Here is an 8,794-nt window from a genome sequence, read left to right as displayed (position 1 = left end):
TGAATAAGTATGAAAATAAAAGGAGATTGCAGAAATTAAAAGTTAATATTTTAAAAGCTAGCAATTTTCATTATCATTATTAGAATTTAATATTTTGAAAACGTTAATTTTTTCCTATACAATTATTATGCACGTTAATTTTTTTAGGTAACAATTGTTAATTTAACCACATTAACTTTTGAGAAGTTTAATATTTGAAGCATTTAATATTTTGAACACTTTATGTATTCAGATTATAATAATAATAATCATTTAATATTTTGAACACGTTATGTATTCAGATTGTAATAATAATGTGTAATAATAATAATGTAAATCATTTTGAATTATTGATAGTTAACACGTTAACAATAGCCAAAATATTAAATGATTTATGCAAAATATTAAATGATTTATGCAAAATATTATTTAACCATGTTAACTTTTTGGAAGTTTAATATTATGTATTAAGATTATAAAAATAATGTGTAATAATAATAATGTAAATCATTTTGAATTATTGATAATATTCTTCTTCATATATAATAATGAGGTCATGACACATATCACAGATGATGTGACAATTCAGGTGATGACACATGTATGTATAGAAGGTAATTTTTGGAGGGAAAAACATAGATTCAATGAGGTCATAACACATGTCATAGATGATGATGCAATTCAATGAGGTGATGACATATGTATATGAAGGAGGTTTGTTGGCAAGAATTTTTTGGAGGGAAAACATAGATTAAATGAGATCATGACACATGTAATAGATGATGTGTCAAATCAATGAGATAATGACTCATGTATGTGTAAGAGTTTTTTTATTAAATAGTAAATAGACATCAACTAATTAATTTTTTTATTGCAACAATTTTATATATCAAAACTTAACAACTTACTTTTAAAAAAACAAGGGTGAGTCACACAATTTCTTTTTTTAATCAAGAAGTCGTTACACTTTTATCTAAAAATTATTGTACTAATAACTATTTTTATCTAGCCTCACTTATACTTATCATAGTCTTCTTCTATCAACATCAATTGGGTTATACTCTACATCTTATCTACTTTTATTATTAAGAGTTAAATGTTTCTTCTCCATATTACGAAATACAACAATCCATACATGTGCAAATCATATAAACCGATATATATTCTACCAATTTTTACAATAGTTATTATTCTTTCCTCTTTAATAAATTTATTTATAATCTTTATTTCTAAACTGAGCATATTCTCTTGTTAATTTTTACCGTAATATTCAACCTATTTAATATTACGTATCTTATAGTCATAAGCATAATGTTCCCTTAAGATTGAGTATATATTTTGTTAAATAAATAATATAATTTTAGCATTAATAATAAAAAATGAGAAAATTTCCACAAGTAGAAGTTTGGGTCATTTCAGCTTTGTTAGTTTTGAATAGAATTTCTATACATAAAAAGTTAGTTAGGTAGTTAATATGGGGAAGCTATAAATAGCATAGTTTGTTTTTTGTAGTATATGAGTTTTAATTGATATTCCATACTCTTTCTATACAACTAAATTCATTCTATTCATTCTTCTTATTAATCATACTTCATTCTTTCTCATTCTATATCTTCAAGTTGATGCTGCGAATGCACTATGTGTACACAACTTACTGTTTTGTTGTGCTTATCAAAGAACTAGTGTATTGTGTATGCATAAGAGGGTTCTTAGTTTAACAGTGGTATCAGAGCTAGGAACAAGATTCTGTGTGGATTTTGTGCAGGGGGTCAAAGAGGAAATGAAGGGAAGAGAGTGTTGCAGCAAGAAGAAAAGAATTATGCAAGAGTGAATCCATGATAATAAATGGTAATGGATTTGCAATATCACTACCAATCCTTGACTCCAAGAACTATGATAGATGGAGAATTCAAATGAAGACCATATTTGGTTTTCAAGAAGTGTATGATGTTGTACTGAATGACTATCAAGAGATTGGAGAGAATGCAAGTGAAGCTCAAAGAACAGTCCATAGAGAATCGAAGAAGAAGGATTGCAAGACTTTGTACTTGATCCATCAATGTGCTGATGGGACAAACTTTGAAAGAATAGTTGGTGACAAGACAGCTAAGGATGCATAGGAATGTTTGGAAAAAAACTATGAAGGGGCTGCAAAGATTAAGAAGGTGAAGCTCAAAACTATGAGAAGAAAGTATGAACTCCTTCAAATGGAGGAGAATGAAACAATTGTAGAGTACTTTACCAAGATTCATTCACTAATAAATCATATGAAGTCTTATGGAGAAGAGGTAAAAGATCAAGCTGTAATTGAGAAAATACTTAGGACTTTAACTCCTAAGTATGATTATATAGTTGTAGCAATTGAGGAGTCCAAAAATCTTGAGAGCTACAAGGTAGAAGAACTACAAAGCTCTCTTGAAGCTCATGAACATAGGCTGAAAGAGAGACTTGTAGAAAAGAATGATGAGCAAGCACTTCAAACTCAACAAACCAAGAAATCTATTGGAAGAAGAACAAAAGGAGCAACTAACTCCACTGCGTATGTGAGTGATCAAAGGAAAGGTTCATACAAGAACTCACTTAATAGGAGAAAGATTAACAAGAGTAAAGTGTAATGCTACAATTGTAGAAATTATGGGCACTATGCAGCAAAATGTAAACTCAACATAATGATATCCAAGAAAGATGAAGAAGCTAGAATGGCACAAGGTGGAGTATCTGATAATGAGGAACACTACTTGCTGATGGCTACTGCAAAAAACACGGAGAAAGTGTAGATTTCTGGTACTTGGATACAGGTTGCTCTAGCCACATGACAGACAAGAAAGATTGGTTCACATCCCTTGATGAAACAACTAAGAGCAAAGTCAAGTTTGATGATAATAGTGTTGTCTCAGCTGAAGGAATTGGCAAGGTTATAATCCAGAGGAAGGATGGAAAGAAAGCATACATCTCTAATGTTCTATATGTCCCTAAGATGAAGAGTAATTTGACCAGTTTAGGACAATTGCTAGAAAAGGGCTATACTATGGACATGAAAGAGGGTATGTTGAAGGTATTTGACAAAGACAAGCACAACATCTTGAAGGCTCCACTCTCAACCAATAGGATCTTCAAAATATGCATTCAAACTGGTGAACAGAGGTGTTTGCAGTCAACACTAGAAAGAGATACATGGCTATGACACCAGAGATATGGACATCTGAACTTCAAAGGCCTAAGCTTGCTAAATAGAGACATCATTGTGATTGAACTACCATATATTATAGCACCATAGCAATTGTGTGAAGAGTGCATCTCAAGCAAATAGACAAGAAATTCTTTTACATCACAAATGCCTACAAAAACAATGAAGGCACTAGAACTGGTATACATTGATGTGTGTGGTCCATTTGAAGTGAATTTCATTGGAGGCAATAGATACATTGTGACCTTCATAGATGACCATACTAGGAAAATTTGGATCTATCTAATGAAGAATAAAAGTGAAGTCCTAGACATCTTCAAAAGATTGAAGGCTCAAGCAGAAAACAAAGTGAAACCAAGCTAAAACATTTTAGATCTGATTGAGGAGGAGAGTATGTGTCGGTTATGTTTCATGAATTCTGTGTCAAAGAAGGAATTACACATGATATCACAACATCCTACACACCACAACACAATGGAACAATAAAGAGGGCAAACAAAAGCATACTTAATATGGCTAGAAGCATGTTAAGAACCAAGAGCTTGCCCAAAATATTTTGGGGTGAGGCTGTTTCCACTATAGTACATATACTTAGCAGATGTTCAACCAAAAGGTTGGATAAGAAGACACCAGAGGAAGCTTGGACATGCCTTAAACCATGTATGAGTCACTTCAAAATATTTGGATGTATTTGCTTCAAGCATGTTCCTGAAGCAAGTAGGAGGAAGCTAGATGAAATGGGGGGAAACTGATATTCTTGGGATATCATTCCACTGGTGCTTATAAAGTGTTTGATCCAAAGAAGAACAAAGTAATGATGAGTAGAGACTTGAAGTTTGATGAAAGTAGTGTTGGGATTGGAACTTGAGGAGTGAAGGGAATGGCAAAGAGACACTGTTACACTTTGAAGAAAATGAAGAGAGTGCCATAGAGGAGATCATGACAGACAACAACCTAGTAGCAGTGCCAATCAACAATCCAGTAATAGTGCCGATCAACAATCCTCGAAAATCTCAAAGACACAGACAACCACCTTCAAGGTTGAGTGATTATGAGGTGTTTCTTGATTCAAGCATCACAGAAGATGGTGACTTGGTACATATGTTATTATTGGCTGAAATACAACCAGTAAGTCTAGAAGAAGCATTACAACCAAACTGGATTGAGGCAATGAAGGAAGAGCTAAGATCAATCAACAGAAACAACACATTGAATCTAGTTAAGTTGTCAAGAGGGAAGAAAGTCATAACTGTGAAGTGGGTTTATAAAACCAAATTGAACTTGAATGGCGAGGTAACTAAATACAAAGCAAGATTGATGGCAAAGGGCTTTCTACAGAAGCAAGGACTTGACTATGATGAGTTTTTTTCTCTTGTAACAAGGCTAGAAATAGTGAGATTAGTGGTTGCCATGTCAAGCTACAATAGTTGGAAAATCCACCAAATTAATGTGAAATCTGTTTTCTTAAGTGGATCTCTAGAGAAGGAAGTATTTGTGACTCAACCACCAAGATTTGAAGTAAGTGGCAAAGAAGAACTGGTGTATAAGCTACATAAGGCCTAGTATGGACTTAAACAGGCTCCAAGAGCATGGAACAAGAGGATTGATGCTTTCCTAAAGCAGCTTGGTTTCTTAAAATGCACCACCGAGCATGGTATTTATGTGAAGGATAAGGACAAGTTAGAGCTCCTCATTGTGTGCCTCTATATGGATGATATGCTTATAACAAGTGGAAATTCTGATGATATCTCAACCTTCGAACAACAGATGCAATCAGAATTTGAAATGACTAATCTTTGTGAATTGGCATACTTCCTTGGTATTGAGTTCAAGAAGACAAGGCTTGAAATTTTTATGCATAAAAACAAATACACAGTTGATGTACTAAAAAGGTTTCAAATGCTAGAATGCAACATTGTATCTACTCCTGTAGAAACCAACACAGTTTGAAGCCAAACATAAGAAGAGAAATAGGTTGATAAAAATCTGTTCAGACAAATGATTGGTTCTTTGATATACATATGTAATACAAGACCCGATATCACTTATTGTGTTGGCCTGCCAAGTAGATTTATGGAAAATCCACAACAATCTTATCTCACAGTTGTAAAGAGAGTGTTGAGGTATCTAAGAGGAACAACTGGACTTGGGATTATATTTCCCACCAAGGAGAACAACAAGAGCAATAGTAAAATTGTAGGCTTCTCTTATGCAGATTGGTGTAGTGATAAATCTGATAGAAGGAGTACCACATGATACTTATTGAAGCTAGGGGATGCTCCTAGAAGTTGGTGTTCTAAAAAGCATGATGTGGTGGACATGTCGTCCTATAAAAGTGAATATATAGCAGCTTGTATGTGTGCATGTCAAGCTGCTTGGATGAAGGTTCTATTAGAGGAGTTAAGAATGAAAACAAAAACTGGTATTCTGCTGATGGTTGATAACAAATCAACCATTAATCTTGCTTTGAATCAAGTAGCTCATGGGAGAAGTAAACACATAGAAACAAGATGCGATTACTTAAGGGATTAAGTGAGCAAAAGGAAGATAGGATTGAAGTTTTGTAATTTTAAAAACAACTAGTTGATGTTTTCACAAAACCTTTGAAGAAAAATGTTTAGGAGGCTGAGAATGAAGAAAGGTGTAAGAAATGGGTATTGAATGCTGAATTAAGAAGAAGTGTAAAAGAAATAATATAATTTCAATATTAATAACAGAAAGTGAGGAAACTTCCAACAGTAGAAGTTTGGGTCATTATTAATAACAGAAAGTGCGGAAACTTCTACCCGTAGAAGTTTGGGTCATTTTAACTTTGTTAGTTTTGAATAGAATTTCTATACATAGAAGGTTAGTTAGGTAGTTAGCATGTTGAAGCTATAAATAGCATAGTTTGTATTTTTGTAGTATATGAGTTGTAATTGATATTTCATACTCTTTCAATACAACTAAATTCATTCTATTCATTATTCTTATCAATCATACTTCATTCTTTCTCATTCTATATCTTACTATTTTGTTGTGCTTATCAAAGAACTAGTGCATTGTGTATGCATAAGAGGGTTCTTGGTTTAACATATTTATGGTGTGGATTGGTTTCTCTGGCTATGTAGGAATCCAGTTTTGTTATGAGCGGATGGTTGATGTTATATAGCCTTTCTTGATTTAATCAAAATGAGCTTGTGGCATTGGTTGATTTCATATGCCAATGTTACACCGTGCTTTTCAAATTGGTGTATGTGTGCTTTAAAATAGTCGAATATATCAACAATCAAATGATCCTCAAGAATTAATTTGGTGGCTAAGGGCATATGTGTCATGAAATAATATAAATGTAGATACCTTCAGGCAATTTCTGATTTGATGAAGGGACTGAATCAGAATTATTGCAACTTAAGTAGTAACCTCTTCGAGGTTACTTTTATGGGTTATGGTCCCCATTTGTAGAGCAACAGGTTTTGTCGAGTAGACTGATGAGAATAAAGTAAATATATGAGGAGTTGTCCATTGGGGATAAGATACCATCCACAACTCCATAAGGTTCATTCTTATCATCACTCTCCTAACAAGACACACTCTCAAGTTAAGAGCTTTCTCATTCCCCTTTAGAGAAGCATAAGGAAAACCATCAAGTGCTCTAACATCTGGAAGATCATCACACCCTCATACATTCGAGATTCCATATGGCTAATCAAGGTATGTTCTTCATATTCACCATGAAATCATTTGGGGTTTCTTCAGTTTGGATCATGGTCGTTCCATATGGGTTTATGCATGGGTATAAATATTAGGTTATCGGAACGAAGCCATGGTCATAAGGATTTCCGTGTTTAATCTAAGGATTATAGATGGAGAAATTCTCCAACAATTGGTATCAGAGCCACCCCAATTTGATTCATGAGTGAAATTGAGGTTCTTGCTTTTCTTCCTCAAAATATGGATTGATTTAGGGTTTTGGTGTTTTGTTTATGCCATGGATCGATTAGAATAGAAATAGATTGTTTTTCATGTAAATATATGAAGATTCATAATGAATCGATGTTTTCTGGTGTTTTTTCTTGAATTTTTGGGTGATTTTTCGAAGAACAGTGATCCAGAAATCGCAATCTTCGTGTTCTGTCATAGTGTTCTCGCTCAAGCGAGAGTGTCTCGCCTAAGCGAGAGTGGCTCGCCCAAGCGAGAACTAAACAGAATCATTGGCTTCTATTGTGCTTAAGCGAGTGATACTCGCCCAAGCGACAGCTCGCCCAAGCGAGTGTACGGGCGACATAAGGCTCGCTTCAGCGAGAGCCAAACAGAAGCATTGGCTTCTATTGCGCTCAAGCGAGAGTATCTCGCCCAAGCGAGAGTACGATAAAGTTTATGGGGCTTTTGGGACTTCAGTATCTTTGTGCATTGGTTTAATTGTTGTTTGGTTGTCCATTAAGGTTGTCTGTTATTTCAAGTGAGCCAATTGAAGTGAGATGTCGCCAAAGTGACCTCTCTCATGAATATAACTCATGAGGAATATTGGATCTAAGTGTGTGTGATCATTCATACGAGTATTAGTTGGCCCAAAGGAAAGCTGATACTTGGCCGAAGATCATACGCACCTGTGATGATAAACATGTTATAATTCTAAAGTTTTTAAACATGTGACTGATGAATCAATCCAAAGAGGGATTTGTCAGTTGACATGCCTTATTATAAATGTTTGATCATTACAACAAGAGTAACACTTGCAGTTAATATCACTGTCCAAAGACTTGATATTAATGGTGCACTAGGTATCTTGATTTGGACATACCATTGTTTAAGCACATTGATAATTTTAAGTTGTGAGCTTATTTTAATTCTTTGTCTTTTGTCTGAATCAGCTACGTCAATTGCTTCTATATCTGCGAATTTGAATTCGGTTCCGGTCCTTAATGGTAAAAACTTTAAGGACTGGAAAGAGAACATGTAAATTGTTCTTGACTGCATGGATCTGAACTATGCATTAAGGGTAGAGCAACCCCCTTCTCATTCGGAATCCAGTGCCTCTGAAGAGAGGAAGGATTATGAGAAGTGGGATCGCTCTAATCGCATGAGTCTAATGATTATTAAGCGTGACATTCCAGAGGTCTTTAGGGGTACTATCTCGGATGAGATAAAGAGTGCCAAAACTTTCCTTGCTGAGATTGAAAAATGCTTTACAAAGAGCGATAAGGCGGAAACAAGTACTCTGTTACAGAACTTGATTTCCATGAGGTATCAAGGCAAGGGAAACATAATGGAATACATTATGGGAATGTCCAACATTGCTTCAAAACTTAAGACCCTTAAGCTTGAGGTTTCGGAAGACTTACTCATACGTTTGGTCTTACTTTCCCTTCCTGCACAATTCAGTCAGTTTAAGATTTTTTATAACTGTCAAAGGGAGAAATGAACTCTAAATGGGCTCATTTCATTTTGTGTGCAAGAAGAGACTGAAGCGAGAAAGGACTGAAAGTGTCCATTATGTTAGTACATCTAAAGTCAAGGGCAAAAGGAAAATCACTTTAGAGCCCAAGAATGAAGCTGCTAAGGTTTTAGTGCAAAAGAAACAGAAGCAGGATGATGTCTGTTTCTTTTGCAAAGCAACTGGACATCAAAAGAAGAAATGTGTAAAGT

The sequence above is a fragment of the Lupinus angustifolius genome, chromosome LG17, assembly GCF_001865875.1.
Source record: "Lupinus angustifolius cultivar Tanjil chromosome LG17, LupAngTanjil_v1.0, whole genome shotgun sequence".
NCBI classification, from domain to species: domain Eukaryota; kingdom Viridiplantae; phylum Streptophyta; class Magnoliopsida; order Fabales; family Fabaceae; genus Lupinus; species Lupinus angustifolius.
This window is presented reverse-complemented; position numbering follows the sequence as displayed.